This window comes from Schistocerca cancellata, chromosome 1 (assembly GCF_023864275.1).
Source record: "Schistocerca cancellata isolate TAMUIC-IGC-003103 chromosome 1, iqSchCanc2.1, whole genome shotgun sequence".
Taxonomy (NCBI): domain Eukaryota; kingdom Metazoa; phylum Arthropoda; class Insecta; order Orthoptera; family Acrididae; genus Schistocerca; species Schistocerca cancellata.
This window is the reverse complement of record NC_064626.1, coordinates 533,981,118-534,003,658: the sequence shown is the minus strand read 5'-3', so window position 1 is coordinate 534,003,658 and position 22,541 is coordinate 533,981,118.

The window sequence follows — 22,541 nt, the reverse complement described above, 5'->3', positions numbered from 1 at the left end:
GACAAATATCCCAGCAAACATCACTGAATGCCTTCTCTGAAAACTACCTACAACAGATAGTTCGACACTACACTCATGATGAAAGTATTTTGAATCTAATGGCAAGAAATAGACCTGATGTTTTGGATGATGCCTACATTGCAACTGGTATCAGTGATCATGAGGTCACTGTAGCAACAATGATGACCAAAGCACGAAGGGCATCTAAACAAGTAGTAAGATTTATAAGTTATTTAAACTAGATAAAGAAGCATTAGTGTAATATCTCAAGTTAAAAGTTTAAAGTAACAGTTGATCATGCTCTTGAGAAGTCTCTATACAGTAGAACGTTCATGATGTGGGGGACCCTCCGTGGTATACAGTCACTGTAAAAAAAACTTCTAAAGAAACATACACTGCTGCATAATAAGCGTAAAGCAAAGCATAGGATTATAGGTAGAGAGATGCTGAATGAAACGCTTTTGGCTGTCGAGAGGGCAATGCATTGAAACCTTCAGTGACTTCCGTAGAAGAATATTATCGAAAGATCTGTCCGCAGCCCGTCGTTTAGTCACTAGATTCTAGTGATTTGCTTCATTGTCTCTTTATTGCGGGGTCCCGGATTCGATTCCCGGCAGGGACGGTGAGTTTTTGCTTGCGGACTGGGTGTCTGTACTGTCCTAATAATTTCATCTTATCTTAACCGACGCGAAAGTCACCGAAGTGGGATCGAATAGAAAGACTTGCACTAGGCGGTCGAACAACCCCAGATGTGGTTTCCGGCCAATAATACTATACGATCATTTTTTATCACTGAATAATCACTGGTGTATTAATGATATATCACCTTTTAGTGCAGAAAGATCCTAACAACATTATCTACGAAATATAAAATTTGGCATTGTTTCCATTTGTTCCGATATTTGTTCATATGAGGTTTGCATATATCGTGAAACTTTACTTAGTATAATCTCATGAAGCCGAAACAATTGTGGTAAATCGTGTCAAAAGAATGTTAAAATAACTTAACCAAGCATCAAAATTACTCTGTTCTCATTTAATTGAAAAAAGATCGCTAGGTCGAGAGGTTCCACCTATAAAGATAATAGTAATTCACTCCAGTTTCACATTATTCTAATTATAGCACTTGGTATTTAGTGCACTGGATAAAATATAAATATTTTAACGTCAAGGGCAGAAGTATGAGGGCGTGCTGAAAAATAATGCCTCCGAATTTTATATACGCAAACTCTTGAAACATTTCAATTAAAACGAACGTCATTAACACTCTTCATCTTTAGTCTTCATGTCTACACATTTATTTCGCAACGTAGTCGTCCTGGAGACGAACACATTTCTCCCAGGGTGAGACCAGTTTGTTGATACTGTAAAATGTTTAACTTTTTTTTTATTTGGCCTTTGAGTGTGTACTCAATTTAGCCATCGGCAACACATAGTGACAATGTACACATAACTGAATAAACAAATACAGAAATGCATATTTACAAGAATAAAAAGCTTAACTGTTACAGTTTTGTACATAATGTTTTAAAAATTGACTTGAATTGGAAAATAATTAAAAGTGTCTTGGCTTACAATTCACACCAAATCTGAAATATCTTCATCAGCAAGACATATTTGGAATTTACGTACACCATTAAAACCTACAGATTGTAAACAGTACTCTTGGTGAAGTTAACTATCACTTTATATAGACGAACGTCTTTAGTACACAAAAGAGAAGAAGCTAGTTGAGGAAGATGGTAGCCCATACTCAGCAATGTCTTCAGAAAGATCAACCGTTCATGGTCAAATTTGGGGCACATAAATAAGATGTGGTTGACATCAGCTTCCGACTCAGGACCACACTCACATGCTGGTGAACTGTAAACGTTGATCCGCTGTAGATGTTGTGGGAAAGAGGTATGATTGAAGCGGAGTCTTATGATGGTAGAAATCGTGGATCGGTCCAGATGTGTCCTCATGAACCACGGCTGTGAAGGAATCCGAGGTTGTAGCACTGCGTAATAACCGCCTTTTGTCTGTTGAGAAACGTTCCACATTTGCTGCCATTGTTGTGTTGCGTGATCCTTGACTTCACGTAAGTAGTCTGTATAAGGAAGGTGCAAATCCAGGACGGTGCCTAAAGTTGCCGCTTGTTTGGCTAATGCATCAACTTCATCATTATAGAGGACACCAGAGGTGGAAGGTACCCACAACAAATGGATCGTCCGGCCCGTGCGTGTGATGCGAATATATTCAGATATCGCATCCAAGATATAACTCTTGGTTGTTTTGTTCCATCGACTGTACTGAATGTTTTTAAGAACGCTTTGCGAGTCAGATACTATCAATATCTTGGGGAAGGAAGTGCTAGAGATAAACTTAAGTGCTTCCAAAACCGCCACTGTCTCCGCCCTAAAAATAGAAGTGCTCGTAGGCAGTTTGAAGGTTTTTAACTTTGTTGAAGGAGCCGCAACCTCGTCTCTGCTTCCACCGCTTCATCACTATCAAAATGAAATCTTGAAGGCGTCCTTTAATTTTGGCCACAGATGAAAAACGGATGCGGCCAAGTTTGGACTGTACTGAGGATGATCACAGCGAACTCAAAGCGTTGGATTGTTGCAGATGTTATGTGTCGTCCGGCATTGTCATGCTGAAGAAGGTTCCTGATGTATGGATGAACACTGCTATGTTAAAAGCTACAACACGGAGCCCTCTGGCGGCAGAGAGCTGCAAATATGTAGACATGAAGAATAAATACGTAAAATTTTAATAACATTTGTTTTATTTAAAAATATTTTAAATTTCCACAAACATTCAGAGGAATTACATTTCAGTACGCCATCGTATTTTCATTTCACCTTATTTTTTTTTCACTCATGCTTCGCGTCGATCAGTCACTATACATTAGCCGGTGTGGCTTTGTGTAAACATTAGTTCAAAATTCAGATACAATTAGTACAGCAATGACGGCCAAAGATTTCCGACAGATGTTCTTCCAACGACCTTGTCAGAGACAGCGGGGCAGCGGACAGAGGATTAGGTTACTCTCCTGCCCTGGGGTTGGGAAACTGCATAAAAAGGTGGAAGGATCCGGAATGATCAACGACATGAAGATTTAGAAGGCAATGGAAACCTCTGCATTAAAGACACGTAATATGTATCCAAACGACATGTGGTTTATTATCGAAAAAATTATGACTGGTAAAAGATTCAGCGCTAGCCCCAAATTCTGATCTCCGGGTGGGGACTGCAAAGAGGAAGGTGACTATGAGAAAAATATTTAATAACCGATGAAAGAATAACATTCTACGAGTCGGGCCTCGAATGTCGGAACTTTGAACGTGGTAGGGAGGCTTGAAAATCCGAAAAGGGAAATGCAAACGTTCAACCTAGTTACAGCGTGGGTCAATGACGTGAAACGGAAAGATAGGATTTCTGATCGGATGCGTATAGGGCAATATAAACAGCAGCAGAAAATGGTATAACGAGAGTAGGATTTGTTATGAATAGGGAACTATAGCAGAAAGTGTGTTACTGTGAACAGTTCAGTGGTAGGGTTTCGACAACGAACCAACACCGACAACAATAGTTCACATATACATGCCGACGATACAGCAGAAGATGAAGAGATAAAGTATTTGAGAATGTTGAAAGGATAATTCAGTAGGTAAAGGGAGATGAAAACTTAATATTCATGGGTGACTGCAATGTGGTTGTAGGGGAAAGAGTAGAAGAAAAGGTTAGGAAAGAATATCGGCTAGGTACTAGGAATGAGAGAAGATAAAGACTAATTAAGCTCTGCAATAAATTTCATTTATTAATTGCGAATACTCTGTTCCAGAATCACAAGAGGAGGAGATGTAGTTGGAAAATGGAGAGACAGGAACATTCCAGTTAGACTACACCATGGTCAGACAGAGATTCAGAAATCTGGTATTGACTTGTAAGGCTACACAGAAGCAGATATAGACTCAGATCACAATTTGTAATGATAAAGAGTAGGCTGATGTTTAAGAAACAATTTAGGAAGCGTCGATGAGCAAAGAAGTGGGGTGCAAAAGTACTTAGGAATGAAGAAATACGTTTGAAGTTCTCTAAGGCTATAGACACGACAATAATAAATAGGTCAGTAGGCAGTTCAGTTGAAGAGGCATCAAAATATCTAAAAAGGGAAGTCAGACAAATTGGAAAGACTAACATAGGTGCCATGAAGGTAACCGCAAAAAAGAAAAACAAGGGCATCAGAAGAAATACTTCAGTTTACCGACGAACGAAGTACAGAAATGTTCGGGGAAATTCGGGAATACACAAATACAGGTCACTTAGCAAAGAAGGGAAACTAAGGGAAACTAAGGCGGGATGCATTAAAGAAATAGAAAATGCAGGAAAGCTTATGCGAAACAGCTACATGAAAAATTTGAAGAAACCGAAGAAATTATTTTCGGAGGGACTGACTCAGCATATAGAAACGTCAAAACAATCTTCGGTGAAATTAATAGCAAGGGCGGTAACATTAAGAATGCAATGGGAATTCCACTGTTAAATGCAGAGGAGAGGGCAGATAGGTGAAAAATGTACACTGGACGTGTTTGCGATGGGGAGGACTTGTCCGACGACGTGATAGAAGAAACAAGAGTCGACAGGGAAGAGATATAATCAGAATTTAAAAGAACTTTGGAAGACTTAAAATCAAATAAGGCGTAGGGATAGATAACGGCTGTACGAAACGTGAATGTCATCCTCCGACCGATAGTGCAACCATATCGGCAGCGTATTGGCGAGGCATTCGTCTTCATGGACGACAATTCGTGCCCCCATCGTGCACATATTGTGAATGACGTCCTTCAGGAAAACGACATCGCTCGACTAGAGTGGCCAGCATGTTCTCCAGACACATACCTTATCGAGCATGCCTGGGATAGATTGAAAAGGGCTGTTTATGGACGACGTGGCCCACCAACCGCTCTGAGGGATCTACGCCGAATCGCCGTTGAGGAGTGGGACAATCTGGACCAACAGTGCCTTAGTGAAGTTGTGGGTAGTATGCCATGAAGAATACAGGCTTGCATCAATTCAAGAGGACGTACAGTGTACAGGGATCTGGACCACCATCTGTGAAGGTCTCGCTGAATGGTGGTGCAACGTGCAATGTGTGGTTTTCCTGGGCTATAAAAAGGGCAGAAATGGTGTTTATGTTTATCTCTACTCCAGTTTTCTGTACACGTTCCGGAAATTTCGGAACCGAGGTGTTTGAAAGCTTTTTTTGATGTGTGTATTATGAAAGCCGCACATCGTTACAGAAGTCATCATAATTACTACTAAACAGGGAATTTCGTGTTTCAGACGCACATTCTGAAAAACTGCAGTCTTAAATGAGGCATATTTTTGATACTAGTAGACTATTTTGTCCAAGAATACACTGTCTGCTGTGCTTGTCAGTTTCTTATGTACGTCTTTGCTTCATCCATCAAACGTCAAATGCGTGTGAATTCCTAAGGAACCAAACTGCTGAGGTCATCGGTTCCTAGAATTATACACTACTTAAACTAACTTACGCTAAGATTAACACACACCCCATGCCCGAGGGGCGGGAGGGGCTGCGCAGTCCGTGACATGGCGCCAAACCGCGCGGCCCATCAAACGTCAAAAAAAGTGGCTCTGAGCGCTATGGGACTTAACATCTGAGGTCATCAGTCCGCTAGAACTTAGAACTACTTAAACCTAACTAACCTAAGGACATCACACACATCCACGCCCGAGGCAGAATTCGAACCTGCGATCGTAGCGGTCGCGCGGTTCCAGACTGAAGCGCCTAGAACCGCTGGGCCACCCCAGCCGGCCATCAAACGTTATTTTGCTCCGAAGCTATCAGAACTACTTTACTTGATCTAACATGTGGTCTCCATTTTTCTTGTTATGTTTTCCCCTAATTCACATCTGCGCCGCATCGCTTGGTTACTATTATTAGTTTTGAGTTATGGCAGTGGCAAGTGGACTTATAATGGGAGAAATATCCAGTAATGACGGCAATTCATCGAAGAATGAAAGATGTTTGGCGAGTGTTACTAGGCACGACAATCAGATGGATCAGGAAACAGATTGAAGAGGAAGAAGACAAAATTAAGACTGTAATGAAAATGAAATGGAGGAGGAAGAAAAATTTATTCATATGACTGGTTGAAAGAGAGGACAAGGAAGTTCTTTTTGAGTCCAAGACGTAAGAAAAGAGGGAGAGTGCAACTTGTAATGGTCGTGATGGAGAAGCACAGTGGGCCCGAGTCGCACCGGCGCACCAGCTATTTCCATACTAAAATGTTGGGTAAAATATTACTGAAATTTTTTGAAACTATTACTGGACTGATGCTAATAATTGCGTATAATTCCTATTCGCTGTACATGCGTTTTCAACATGCAATATTACCAGTTCGTATACTTTATTGGACGTTTTACGGAAAAATGAGATCATACGACGTTGACAGAGTTGTGTCTGCTTCAGAAAGTTTCTTCTGATTTCATAAGCTGATATCGTTTACACAAGTTAATATAGAACCCTGGACTGTATTTTAATTCACACACCAATACTAAAAGTTCACCTTGACACCAGTTGTAAGTTGCCAGTTCATGATGTTGTGGTGGTGGGGGAGTATTCCTGGTGTTAGCTGCCTTGCTAATTCATTACAAGATTTCGAGAAAACTCCGAAAAAGCCATTTTGCAACAGGACGGAACACCACCGTACTGGCACGAGCTTGAATGAGCGTTTCTTCACATTGAGGTACCGTCAGTAATGAATCGGCCTTGAAGCGTAAGTATCTCGCATCAATGCACCATTAGCCTGCGACGTCACCTGATCCCAAGGTATGTAATTTTTTTTTGTGAGGATCTGGGGAAGACCCCGTTTGTGCACCTCCCATTCCAACACTTTTGGGGAACTGCTTGGCTGCATGGCAACGGCAATGACTGCCTTAGCTCCAACAAATACTAGCAAAATTATGGGACAAGTCTGACTATCGACTGGAAGTCTGTCGTGCTTCTGGTAGAGGGCACTATGAACATTTGTGAGAGATGAATGAAAACTTTGATCAGAAAGGTAGCTGAAGAAAATATCAACCTTGTATTTCAAATGGCTCTACGCACTATGGGACTTAACATCTGAGGTCATCAGTCCCCTAGACTTAGAACTGCTTAATCTAAGGACGTCACATACATCCATGCCCTAGGCAGGATTCGAACCTGCGACCGTAGCAGCAGCGTGGTTCCAGACCGCAGCGCCTAGGACCGGTCGGCCACAACGACCGTCCAGCATGCAGTTGAAAGATATACCCTTGTAAATTACGATGGTTCTTTTGAAAATAACATTTTAGTTCTATGCGCCAAGTTGAAATTTACACTAGTTTCTATTTTTATTCATGTACAAGATACACGGTGTAAAAAAAAGTATTCCGTGTTGTGGTAGGTGGTAGTATGGACCAAAACAAGAAAAAAAGTCTAGTAAACATGTGCTCTAAAACGCGTATCTTAAGAGCTGTGACCACTAGTTCAGTAAAGAAGTCTGTTCAACAGATGCGAAGATGAACCAGTGCTCCTAGTTCTTACGATATGCATTTTAACACCATGTTTACGAGACAGTTTTGTCTTGTTTTGGTCCATACTAGCACCTATCAAAACACGGAATACTTTTTTTTAACACGCTGTATTCGTGTGAAATCTGACACGTATTTTTGAAACATCATATATTTTTCTTTTAAACTTCTTCATATCACATCGCGATGCAGTGTTGAGTTTCGGAGACCCTTAGTTTCAGTCTTATTCCGTAGTAACTAGGAATAACGATTAAGAATTACGCAGCCGCTGGATTCCTGATTTCCTGAATTGCGCTAACTTCAGTTATTTTAAAAAATGGAAAAACCGCAAGACAGTTGCTTAAACCGTAATTTTTTTTTCTGTGTACAAGACCGGTTTCGGAGCACTAAGTTCTGTCACCTGGTGTAAACTGTAATAATAAAAATATTATATTACGCACGGATGGGAGGGGATACTCAAGTCTGAAATATCAGGTAAGGAACTATGCGGCTTAAATTTCTAAATTAAAACAAATGGAAATAGGGAACTGGACGTTACTTAGATAGACAAACACCTAATCTCTGAAGTCATTCTCACCCCAAGGTTGTCATGGAGCAAAAGCTTTCGCATCAAAAGGGTAAAAGGACCTGAAATATCCGCGAATAAATGGACATCACGACCAGACACCAAAAGTTACCAAAATAATGAAACATGTAAAATGCCATTAAATGGGAGGAGGGTTATTGAATCACATATTGCGTGGAATTACTTACAAAAAATTCCATAACAACCGCTCCTCCGTGCTGCGCGACTGGAAACGCAAATTGCCTTACACACTAAAGAGAAAGGTCGGATACGGTGGATACTCACTGCTCTGGAGGAACTTGAAATCTTGAGAAATCTTCATTCCCCCCCCCCCCCCCCCCAGTACAATTAATCAACCAACAGAACCATCACAAAAATATTTTAGTTAATTATGAAATTATCCAGGAGGATTAAGGTGTCCACATAACGTAATATTTTTCCTTGTTTTTTTAAATGTAGGGGTCCTCTTCCCTCCTATCACAGTTTACACTAGATGATGGAACTTTTAAGTGTTCCGAAACCTCTCGGCCGCTGTGGCCGAGCGGTTCTAGGTGCTTCAGTCCGGAACCGCGCTGCTGCTGCTGTCACAGGTTCGAATCCTGCCTAGGGCAAGGATGTGTGTGATGTCCTTAGGTTAGTTAGGTTTAAGTAGTTCTAAGTTCTACGGGACTGATGGCCTCAGAAGTTAAGTCCCATAGTGCTCAGAGCCATTTGAACCATTTTTTTTTATGAAAGCACATTTACCAACTATGGTCGGGTAAACCGCCGGAACATGCACTATTGGTCCGTCGACAATCCCCCTTAGCTTCATCAGGTGGACGTCAACGTCTATGGAGTATAAACGTATGTTGTGGGCTAGTGAACCACCAGCTCATAGTCCCGTGTTTCTTAGACAGAGCACTGAATGCGCACAAGTATCGCACCCTTCTAAAAGACCATCTTCCACGGATGCTAGAAGACGTTCCTCTGCAGACTATGAGGAACCTGTGGTAAGGCTGTCCAGCGCAAAGTGCACGAAGTATTTACTACATCATGTCTTCACGAATAGTTCCCAAATCGTTGGGTTGGACGCATAGGACCTGTACCCTGGTCGGCTCGTTTGACGTAGCCGACTGTCATTTCGAACAAGGGTCAATTGTCTCGTTACTGGTCAGAATCCACATCAGTAGTGTACACACTTGTGTTCTTTAGGAGTATTGTGCAATTGTCGGTCTGGGAATTTTTCAAAATACGATATCTCGTAAACTACTCGCCCTAGGATCCCGCAACAAATACCGCTGACATTCTAATTGACTCTACTTTTAGTAGAGTTAATGTCAATAGGCATTGTTCCATTAAAAAAAGTTTATGTTTACACAACAATACACTTTTTAAGTATTATTACAAGCTGTTTGTTGGTGAACAATGCGAATCCATGACTACCAACCCATTTTGTGAAAACCGCACATCAACAACGCTTTTCATTTGCGTAATATTTGCGGTGCAAATTTTAAGTGATACACCCTGCACGCTGGGTGCTCTAAAATTCCCCTCACAAACTTCTAGCACTTGTGGAACCGTCAGAGTAGGCAATTTTTTGGGTTGGAATTCATGTCTGGAACTGATCTGGTTCGAGTCTTAATCACGTGTCTGTGAGTGCAACATGGCTGAGTTCAACTTTGCAGAAAACACCGACATGATTCTCTGTGCGGGAGAGCTGCTCGTCGCATTTACAAAGGTCGTTATCCACAATGTCCGACTCCATCACATACCCTCTTTGCCACAATTACGCAACGGCTTTGACAAATGGGTGCCCTCATCGTCCGTTTGCTTGACTGTGGTGCACGAAGGAGAGGATGCCATTTGAAGTTTAACTGTAAACACAAGTGTTTGTGGAAACTGATCAAGTTTCCTTTTTATTCCTTTGGTTATTACTGAGTGGAATTGGAAAACAAGTGATGTACTGGCTTACTCCCAATAAATTACTTGTAATAATGGTCGCGTTATCAATAAGTTTTCAAATGTCTGTAGCACATCAACAGTATGATCCAAGTCAAAATATCATATTCGCCACCAACAGATGACATACAAATGACTTTGTGACTAAGTCAAAACACTGCACACAGTTTCGCGCAGTCTTGCAAAAATATGGCAAAGAAGTAGTTAAAAACTATCACTACTACTGTGCAGTGTGCTGTAATACTCGCACATATTCCAACTGACTGTCATTCTTGTAGCGAAAAGTCACACTTGTGGAGACATTCTCGAGAACGCTTCTAAATGTATGGTGCGGTTTGATAGATAATCAGTTAATCAGAATTGTTGTTTTAGCGCGTAGTCTTACAGGATTCCGTTCTCTAGAGTTTCTTGAAAACGAATTTTGTTTTTACCTTCTGTCTTCTATTGTAACTACAATCTGAACTGAACACGCCAAACTGCTTCTCTGTTTAGAATATTATGTAGCTTTGAACTTCCTTTAGACAGAAATTAAGTAACATCTTCATAAGATATACCACATCTATAGGACTCACACACTTGGGACAAGAGACGTTGAAATACACGGGACTTGTCTGAGTAACAAAGTCTATATCACAATGTTATTCATTTTCGATGACTAGTTTCAGCTAGTATGGCCATCCTCGGATCTAAAAAATCGTCGCAGCAATTGCTGCGCGTCGTCAACTGAACTCATTGTCGTACATCGTCTCTTCGTTGCGATACAAGAGAAACTGCTCCATCAGCAATGACATTTTACGCACTAGATATTAAAATGTCAGGCATTAAGCCATTCCTGTTGCATTTTCATCGGTATCCACAAAATATATTCAAGCAAGTCGAGAAATGTCAAGCAAGTCGAGAAATGGTAGTAGCAAAAGACTGCAATTGGTTTCTAGGTCGAGCCTTTCCAACTACATCTACATCTACATTTAGACTCCGCAAGCCACCCAACGGTGTGTGGCGGAGGGCACTTTACGTGCCACTGTCATTACCTCCCTTTCCTGTTCCAGTCGCGTATGGCTCGCGAGAAGAACGACTGCCGGAAAGCCTCCGTGAGCGCTCGAATCTCTCTAATTTTACATTCGTGATCACCTCGGGAGGTATAAGTAGGGGGAAGCAATATATTCGATACCTCATCCAGAAACGCACCCTCTCGAAACCTGGACAGCAAGCTACACCGCGATGCAGAGCGCCTCTTTTGCAAATCTGTCACTTGAGTTTGCTAAACATCTCCGTAACGCTATCACGATTACCAAATAACCCTGTGACGAAACGCGGGGCTCTTCTTTGGATCTTCTCTATCTCCTCTGTCAACCCGACCTGGTACGGATCTCACACTGATGAGCAATACTCAAGTATAGGTCGAACGAGTGTTTTGTAAGCCACCTCCTTTGTTGATGGATTACATTTTCTAAGGACTCTCCCAATGAATCTCAACCTGGCACCCGCCTTACCAACAATTAATTTTATATGATCATTCCACTTCAAATCGTTCCGTGCGCATACTCCCAGATATTTTACAGAAGTAACTGCTACCAGTGTTTATTCCGCTATCATATAATCATACAATAAAGGATCCTTCTTTCTATGTATTCTCAATACATTGCATTTGTCTATGTTAAGTGTCAGTTGCCACTCTCTGCACCAAGTGCCTATCCGCTGCAGATCTTCCTGCATTTCGCTGCAATTTTCGAATGCTGCAACTTCTCTGTATACTACAGCATCATCCGCGAAACCCCACATGGAACTTCCGACACTATCTACTAGGTCAACGCTATCTACTAAGCTTGCTCTCCTAAGACTAAGCCGTAGACGGACACGGAATGCGCCTCGTTCATTACAATAAAAACATCGCACAATTCATTTCTTTGTTCTCGCCTATTTCGCTTTAATGGCCTCTCCTCCATCTTTCTATTGTTTCTCCTCGATTGTGTCATCACAAAGAAATCTTTTGTTGCAGTAAAACAGCCGTTCATGTATCAATTAATCACACAGAAGCAACGCACAGCTGCTGGGACCTGAAACAGTGACTGCAACGCTCGGTTATTGACGTCACTTGGAGAGAGGTAAGCGGTGTTGTAACAGTAGAAAACAGAAAGAACGTAGCCTGTGTAAAGCCTGCAGTAGCCTCGGACGCTGTCGGGTACACATCGGCTTCGCCTGCTGTTAGCGGAGAGCTTTTTAATCTTTTTTAACGAGGTCCTGAAATACAGTTAACAAAGGCACAGCCTGCTAAAAGATAGCGACGACTAAACGCTGGCGGCGGAAAAGCGGGCAACGGTGCGCTCATCAAGTACGTTCGTACCGGTGTGTGGTCAGATATCCAAGACACTATTGGCAGTGCTAGCGGAAGGAACCGCGCGATGGTCTTTGACAAGTGAAGTTAGAAACATATTGTTTTGCCACTACTTAGCAATTCATGTCTGCGATACCACAGCTTATTCACACGGATATACTTCAGGACACGAAATTCTGAACGATATTTTCACTCTCAGCAGAGTGTGCGATGATATGAAGCTTCCTGGCAGATTAAAACTGTGTTCCGGGCCAAGACTCGAACTTGTGACCTTTGCCTTTCTCCAGCAAGTGCACTACCATGAGTTACGCAAGCACCACTCGCGACCCCTTCTCACGGTTATACTTCTGGCGGTACCTCGTTTCCTACCTTCCAGTCTCCACAGTTCTCCCGCGAATTGTGAGTCGTGCTTGAGTACCTCAGCTGGTAGAGCACTTGCCTAGAAAGACAAAGGTCCCGAATTAGAGTCTCGGCCCAGAACACCGGTTTAATCTGCCAGGAAGTTTCATATCAGCGCACACCCTGCTGCAGAGTTAAAATTTCAATCTGGAAACATCCCTAAGGCTGTGTCTAAGCCATGTCTCCGCGCTATCCTTTCTTCCAGAAGTGCTAGTCCCGGAAGATTTGCAAGAGAACGTCTACAAAGTCTGGAAGATAGGAGACGAGATACTGGCGGAAGTAAAGCGGTGAGGGAGGGCCGTGCGTCAGTTGGTGGAGCATTGCCCGCGAGAGGCAAATGTCCCCAGTTCCATTTCCGGCCCAGCACAATGTTTTAATCTGCCAAAAACTTTCAAAAGAAGTTGTGACCGGTCGACACTCTGTAGTTTTTGATGAAATTGACGTAAAAGTTTTCTTACCGAGCAAGACGGTGCGTCGCTAGCCCAATGGCCTCGCATTCAGGAGGATAACAATTCCAGTCTCCATCCAGATATCCAGAATAAAGTTTTCCTTGTTTTCTCTAAGCCTTTTAAGGCGAATTCTCGGATGGTTTCTTTGGCAGTTGCAAGAATGATTTTCTTCTCCTACTTCCCATACCCAAGCTTGTGTTCTGTCTCTAATGAATTCGTTGTCAGAGGGATATTGAATTACATTCTTCCTTTTTTATATAAAGTGTTAGCGACAGGTCTGGTACCGCGCGCCGCGGAATTTGAATCCCCGCCAGACGTCATGGACGTCGAAGACCCCTAGAGGTCTCTGCACCATCGCGCCGTAAGCTGTGGCGGCGCGCGCCTCCTGGCCAGCACGTAGTGTGAGGGCACCACAGTGGAATACGTGCTTCCAGCGGCCAGTAGCGGCGCCCCCGATAGCGCACTTAAGCGCCTGCCTCTCGCTCAGCCAGCCGGACTCGTACGCGCTGAGTGGACATTCGCGCGCCGGAGATCATCGCCATCAGTGTCTCGTGAGTGCCGTCATGTTTAGTGTTCAGTGTTCCCGTCATACTCCATCGTTCACCTGTGCCATCACCATCTTCAGTGTTAGTGCATCGTGACAACAGTTTGTAGTGAATTATCGTCGAGTGTGAACGGCTCCGTGTTTGTCTTTATGTGTCTCCTGTTTTATTACCCACCGTTATGTCACATTTGTGTATTCTTTCTGTTCTTTCTTTATCTCCTCTACGGCTGAAGAGCGGCGTACCATGCTGCTGACAGCCTAGCCTGCCTGTTTGTACGGGTTTGGAAAAAAAAAAAAAAAAAAAAAAAAAAAAAAAAAAAAAAAAAAAAAAAAAAAAAAAGGTCAGCCAGCGAGTCTAATCTTGCGTACGTCTCAGGACACATCGCCTGGCCTTAGACAGCTTATTTACTTTCTTGTTCTGTGTATGAGTGGACGTGGTTGTTAAGTTTTCTTGTGACTCCGTTGTTTCGATCTTGTTGTTCGTTCTGTTATTCGTTGGTCGTGTCCGTCCTCTCCCTTTGTGTTGTTGTTCGCGGGCCGTTCCGCGGATCCCGCCGCGCTCTCCGCCGTTACAACAGATATCTCTACTGATGACCGAGAACAGTGTACTGAACAACATTACGTCAGTATCTACTTCATTTGCAGACTAATAATTACAGCTATTGGGAGTAGTATGTTTTTAGGTTGGTTAATATGTGGTAGGAGCAAGCCATTAATGCTTATTTTCCCTGGGCAGCAGCTCAAGATTTGAAGTGTGGATGCGTGGACGCAAAACCATTAGTTTATACTGAAAGGCGTAGTCCACCCAGTGGTGCAGTTAGGAGTGTGCAGAAAATATCAGGTGGTGTGTTGTGACGTGTTTGTGGGAAGACAGATAGAGAAAAAAAAACAAGTTCACTCTGAAGTGGGTACAGATTAAGGTACCAATGATCACACTATCTGCGCTTAATACCAACAGCACCCTTTATACTAACGTTTCCATTGCCACTGACGTACTGATGGCTTTCGTCAGTTGCTGGGAAATTTTGGTAGGCAACTGTTGAAGGAATCGTCACAGGATATCCGGATATGATTTATCTGGGCAAACTTCTGCCCCTTAGTAGAATTTCATCTCCTGAATAGGAATTCGCATGACATCCAGACGAATAAGAGAACTGATCACAATTCACACACTCGTTCATAATCACTTCTCCGTATTAACGACAAACTGTTATTTGCTAGTGAATGATCCAGGGAACCTTTTGGTTCCTGACGTTTCGTACAGAGTTGCTTAGGATTTCAGAAGCGTTCCTGGTTCTGCTGAGGCTTTCCGACTACTGCACCGGACGTCAGAGAGCGACATAAATTCCGTGAAAAGGGGAGCTTGGTAGAAATTTATACATTTTCGTCGTCAAAGATAAAACTTTGAAAGTTAACCCTAGTGGGGCTATATAAATGGCTGATTGTGTAGGCAAAATCTTAGTGTTCTAACAACATTTATTTTTCTTTGAAACAGACATAAATTATGCTAAATAAATTACTGATTGAATACTGTAAACAACTAACAGGTGATTCAAGACTACACTGGACAAGGATCCTGGGTGGTAGACACAGTATAACTAGCGGAGTGAGTCAAGTACTCTGGGCCTAAAAATATGGATAACGCAATCTGAACTGATCTGACGCTGAGCGGACTTTGATTGATCAAATCTACTGTAGTTTCTCTACATAGGTGCAGCTGAGAGCGAGTGGTAATTGAGATCTGTATGCCCTGACAATGCCGGAGTGGCAGTACGTTACCCTGTTTGCTGTTTACGGCGATGTAACTTGCAGCTGGCGAGATGTGTGCGGCGGAGGTGAGACGTGGAGGCGGCACCTGTGAATCGATCGCGCCCACGAAAGAAATGCAAAAATCTCAGGGTCTAGCGATCAGGCAGACGGATCGCAATTTACTGTCTACCAGAGCCCTGAAATCACGGTAGGTTTCGGTGTGTGACACACCCGTTTGCTGGTCGTACCAGGGACCAATTTGGCTCTCTTATACGACAGAGCACACAAGGATACCAAACGTCAAGACTGGTAAACCAAAAACGAATAAGTGTGCCCTCAGCAAACGAGCAGTCCAAGATGTTTGAAGTCACACTGTCAATATAATATGAACTTCATCACAGGTTCCCCAGTCCAAACTACTCGCAAGTGACGTCAGTCTCAGGACAGGTCCCAAGTACCAGCCACACATGCCAGAGCTTCGACCAGAAGTCCTTACCAGACCAAAGTCCAGCACCGGAGTGCTTCGCCCCTTTCCAGAAAAAAAAATCCGTTTTCCCACAAAGTGCATGAACGACACCGCCTTCGCCACATCTTGAGCCAGTCACAGGGCTCTAGAGGCGCTAAATCACCCTTCTCACACGACAGCACAAACTCATGTCGAACCAGGGAAAGAGTTAAGAAACTTGCATCTCTGAAAAAAAAAAAGAAACCGCCAATTACTTGCTTTTTTAATTTTTTGCAGAGGGGGAATAGACGATTTTCTCTGAAGTTGGGTTGCTTCCCATGGCAACATGCGAGCAGGTACGATCTTAAAGATCATTCCTTGGAGCTTGTTAGTCCTAGCTATGAAGTCTAATAAGGATTCTATCTCTAAACATTTCTCAGACGCTGGATATTTTTCTTATACAACTGAGGCACCCAGAGAGTGGTTCATTGGCCTATTTGCACTATTAGTGAACATGAAAACTCTGCAGACAATGCCTGGTTCAATCCACTGTGTAGATGCGTTCCTTTAGGCTGTTGCTGGAGCCCAGGCTACTGCTGGCACTGTGGCAGGTATCGCGGCATTGTTCTGCTGGAGACGTGTCTCAGTGATGGGCTGCCCTGTCTGCCCTGTACAGCTGTGGGCCTGTCCGGCAAGATTTACCAAGGGATGGGCTCGCTGCCAGTTCCTTTCAACTCCCAACATGCCGTTTCTACGAACTAAGAACCATTAAAATTACCTCATGCTTTTAGTACCCTACCAGGGTCCATCAACGTCTACTTAGGCTGTTAACTTTCTCGCTCAAGGTGCGTCAGGTTGTAACAAAATCTTTAACTATTTTTTCCGTATGCGAAAAATACGTGAGAGAGTAACTTGTCCTCTCTCAACTTCACTATCAAACTGTTGTCTGTCAAAGATAAGTTTGATCTTTGGAGCCAATTTTAACAGAAATTAATCAGCCATTAAACGTAGAATTGATAGATAAGTTTTAATCTTGACAGATGACAGTTCTATAGTTAATTTTTACCTTCGACACAGATTATTTCTGTACATCACTTGTAAACTACTACCACACTTTCTGAGGGGTATTTACGTCGCTCTTCGACGTCTGACCTTCGAGAAGAACAGGAGACAGCGTAGTGATGTCTCAGCAAGAGTACGTTTGCGCGGCGATGGAAGTTCGGCTCCACACGCCGGTGGAGCTTGCCTTGCGATATCGAAGCGAACGAGTACGTTGCGGACGTGAGTTCAGCAAGGGACTCATTGGTGTCGACGACTCTGCAAGTGGCGGGTCTCGGCCCATCGGTAGTCCAAGTCTGTCACCCCACTACGACGGCCCTTCGGAAGAACAAGGACGCTGAAATGGACGTCACTACTGATCGACCTGGGGCCCACGGGACATACAGGCCGCAAAGAACTTGCCCGACAAACATCGCGGACAATCAGCTACGTCCGAGACCTGGCGGAAAATCAGTATATAAATGAAAACAACACTCTTAGCTTTGTCATATGTTATCGAGAGCGTGGGTCTATTTAGACGTGCAGCTATGAAGTATTAAAGTACTCTCAAATAGTAACTCGCTTCCTGCTGGAGACAGTTGCTGCAAGTCGTAAGATCTATAGTGTCACATGCTGTGACGTACGCCACAGATCCAGTATATCTCCGTGGTCTTGTGATTGGGCGTATGCCAGCATCGATGACGGACTTGCCACGTCAGTGGGTCTGATTCTTGCCCGCTCCACCTCTCACGTGGAAGAAGAAACAGAACACGAGAACATCAGCGGGAAAAGGCCTGCTACAGAAAAGGACCAGTCCAGCTACAGGAATGAAATTAGCCACCACCTCTGGCAACAAGGGTGCACTCTTCTCGCAAGCAAGCAGTCCTCCAAGTAAGGCATCAAATTTACTTGTCCACCGAGGATGAAGAAGGTTTTACGCTACCTTACAGGACAGCCCGCACTGCCAAGCTCACGGCCGCAGACCCTGCAACAAAGAATAAGATGTTGACGACAGTGATGAATCATCACGCAGCACTATGCCCCGGGACCGAGGCACAGCACCACCAACGATTGTCGTGTAGTTCTCGAAAGACTACATGACTCTCTGCCAGCCTCTGAGTCAAGTGGTAAAAGGGCACCCGTTTTCCGTCAATACGGGTGGAAAAGACATATATAAAACAGTGAAACTTGCAATAGTAAAAGTTGCAATGAGAAATATTCTTTATTTGGAATGACTAGTTTCAAGACAGAACGCCCAATGTTATACCATCGCCTTCATTCTAAGTATTCCTTAATCGAAGTACATTTGCAGATAACCATAATCGGAATCATAAGTAACATGTACAAAATCAACAACAACTTACACTCTAAGACAAAGAAACGACCACTACGAATGAATTATCCGAATTGGACGGAAATCGGTAGATTTGATGTACATATGCAGACAAACAAATGATTACAGCTTAAGAAAAAATTGGATGATTTGTTCAAAAGAAAGAGCTTCAAAAATTGAGCAAGTCAATAACATCTCTGCTTTCGTTTCTTTGGTTCGCTGGTGCGCGGTGTGGCTAGATGGCGTTCCGGGGCCGGTAGGGAAGCTAAGCGAGGGGGAATTGGCGTAAGGGCAGTGAGGCGAGTGTACCCAACTTGGTAAGACCGTTTACAAGGATGTGTGTGCTACTGGGCGTGCTGCACGCCGCTGGTAGCTTCGCTTACTGTCGGGGCAGGCAGTATCTGCAGTGGTCATTATCGTAATGATCCTACCGTATTTTGGTTGCACGTTGGCCCACGGGCAGAACTAATTTTTGGCGCCTTCCTTTTGTCCATTACAGCCATATTTGCAGAGAAGGAAGCCATCTTTTAGAATCGAAGGTATTACTGTTCTGAACTCTGGATCCTAGCTTTGTAACTGCTTCCTTCTGCATTTGTGCTGCCAGTATAGTTGAGAGCTGTATTTTACATGACTACCTTCACCTGCTTTGGTTCTAGCTATTCTGATGTAAGGAAATATTATTATTATTAAGCATCAGATTGAGAAGGGGAAGCAACATATACTTGCGTGGCTCCCTCTCCCGTTTAGAAAGTGCCGCGTACCACTGTGGAATAGTGAGGCTTTGTGCGAGCGGGGTGCGATCTGAGAAGTGAAGTTTGCTAAGAAATTCCCGGACATCACTCGCACTGAAAATGTACCTAAGGGACAGTTTATAACTGAGTTTGAAGAATATTACAAGGGGGGGGGGGGGATATAAGTAGTATGTTAACTTCGGCCTCAACTGAAAAAAAAAGAAACTTGGCACATAGAAACTAAATAAGTAAGTAAACACAAATTTAGAGCAATTGGCACTATAATTACGAACTTGGACGTTAAGTCCATATAACATGTTAACACTTACGTCAATAACAATGAAAAGTTTAGATATCACGTAGAAATGTCCATTCATTAACCACTTTACGTTTTTTTGCACATGTTAGTCCCACATTGAACAAAGTAACCTGATTTCTCAATAAATTTATACAAATTACAGATCTTATAATGACACGTATCTAATGTTGCGTCCGTATTATACAGGAGATAGAAGGAGAATGATATTGTCCGGCAGTGGACGATGGGTTGCGCGCTTGTTTTTTGCAATATTCAAATGTCTTCAGAGTCTGTCTTTAATATCGATGTTTTTACATGCGCGTTAAATTAGTCTATAGTTTCTTAGGCGCGTCAGTGGCGCTGGATCATTTCTCCTTGTAAATCGTCAAAATACATAATTACAATGCGTAGTTAAATATTATAAATTGACAAATAAAGGGCTCTTGGTCTCTTTCGTTACTCAAATCAGTGTTTTACGTGCCGAGATGTGGCGGTGAGAAAATACAACATCTCACTATGTGTAATGTGACACTGTTTAAGATTGCATGTGAGCGATTCATTTTAAATCTAAGTGTTTATTTATATTGAAAATTGATGGAAATCTTGCCATTTTCTAATGTCGCTCACATGGAATGGCAAGTTTAGATTACAGTTACTTCACTGGGCGGTATGTATGACCTGTTATTTACTCGTGTTTTCATTGCTGGAACTGTGGTAAACTGTAAACTATTGAAGCCAAATTTTCCTTGTTTTCAGTTCCGGAGTTTTGCGTATGGCATCATGCTGAACAGCATTGCAGGCCTTGGTGATGTAAATTGGTGACGTACCTAATATTTTATTGCAAATTATATATTTTAGAAGACAATAAGACTGGAAGACCAAGAATAAAGTGCTAGGATTAAAAAGGGTGAGAGACAAGAATGTAGTCTTTCGACCGTACTGTTCAATCTAAACATCGAGGAAGCAATGACGGAAAGAAAAGAAAGGTTCAAGAGTGAGATTAAAATACAGGGTGATAGGATGTTAGTGATATGATTCAATAATGAAGAGTTGCATGATTTGTTGAATGGAATGAACAGTCTAATGAGTACAAAATAGGGATTGAGAGTAAATCGAAGAAAAATGAAAGTAACGAGAATTAGCAGAAATGAAAATAGCGAGAGACTTAAAATCAGAATTGGTGATAACGTAGTAGATGTAATTAAGGAATTCAGCTACCTAGGCAGCAAAATAAGCAATGACGGAAGGAGAAAGGAGTACATAAAAAGCAGACTGGCACTGGCAGAAAGGTAACTCCTGGCCAAAGAAGTCTACTAGTACCAAACATACGCCTTAACTTGAGTAAGAAATTTCTGAGAATGTATATTTGGAGCACAGAATTGTATGGTAGTGGAGCATGGACTGTGAAAAAACCGATAAAGTGGAGACTAGACGATTTTGAGATGTGATGTTACAGAAGTTCGTTAAAAATTAGTGGACGGATAAGGACGGGAATGAGGAGGTTCGCCGGAGCATCGGCGAGGAAAGGAGTATATGGAAAACAGCGACAAGAAGGGACAGCATGGTGGGATATCTGTCAAGACATCAGGGAATAACTTCAACGGTAACAGAGAAATGAAAGAGTTAAAAAATTCACACTTCTGTACTAATTTCATTTCGGTTCTCTTAAAATATTAAGTACGTCGCATTAAGGTTATACAGTATCTGAGTGTAGATCCTAGAAATGTAAGTCTTAAAATAGGAAGCCATTATACTGTCTTTTGCATTATAAAATTGTCACAGTCGCTCATTTTGTAACATATTATGCCAGTCAACATCAGTGATACTACAGCAAGACATGCAGAAGACATTGATACTGACCACACTACGATCGAAATGTCGTTAGTCAAATCGAAACAAATCTTGTTTTGACTGCCATCTTGTTTTCTGCAATGCATTTTAAAGTTACCCTTGTGGAGTTTGTGAACAACGGTGAAGACGTTCAAGAGAGCTATGGAAATAGTGATACCTCAGCAAGACTGCAACGCCGTAAGGACAACGTGAGTGATTGTTTTACAAAAAATTTCTTGTGAACAACAGACCAATATAGGAAGTGACATCGCCTCTTACTAGATTATCCTTCACTCTCTCTCGCTCCACAGGACGATCACAGCTGTCATGTAAAACAACTTCAATATATGTATACACTTATATTAAATATTTTTGTAACGCTACTATAGCCTGATGATGAGGTATCACTTCGAAACATGTCGTTAAATAAGTACTCTAGCAGTCAATAAAATTTTTGACTGGTAGCGGTATTTGAAAAGATTTTCATATCTTGCAGTTTTACTTCAAGCCGTAGAAAATTTCGTGATTGTAAGAACTCTTTGGCTTGCTGCCGCAGTAATTTTCTGACGTTCAAAGTTAACTGCGCGTTTCAAGGTCCAAACGAGAAGTCGCGATTGAGTTTGCTTCTGTAATGTTTGCTTGTTTAAGTCCAGTGTGGTCGTGATCAATTAAAGGTGCAATTAAGATCCCGTTTATTCTCTGGGAATTTTATTTGCAATAAATGCGCTTTAATGTATGTATTTATGAACTAACCCAGCTCCTAACCACTCCACCACATAGCTTCTGGCTATCGCGGCGTTAACAGTCTGCAACGAAGTCAGAACAGGACTCTGCGACTGGCTCTCATCGGGATTATTCATCGCGAGAACTGCACCTACAGACTGACGTACCTGAGTGAAAGATCGGTTTCGAGAAACTGCAAGGAAGTTCTGCCAAGAGACTGCTAACTCTACGAATGTACATATCAGAAAGCTGGGGAACAAAAGCATCATTTAGAATGGCACCGGCTCATCCTGTAACGGCCACTGCACCTTCGGGAGTAATATGGAGCGTTAATTACAAAAAGAAAAATCAGTAATATAAAATATAACAAAACTGCAACTTAGATAGCAGTAACAGAATCCACTAAATTTGCTACAAGTAATGGCAACCGTACGTAAGGACTAGATATGAAACCACGCAAGAAGATTGAAAATAAAAAACAGAATGTTAATACTTGATCTTAAACGGGAATTTCAGAGTTTCCAGTACTCAAAACCGTGTCGCTGTCGCCGACCGGCCCGTCAGTCAACAAGACTCAGCGGAACCAGAAGAATCTCTG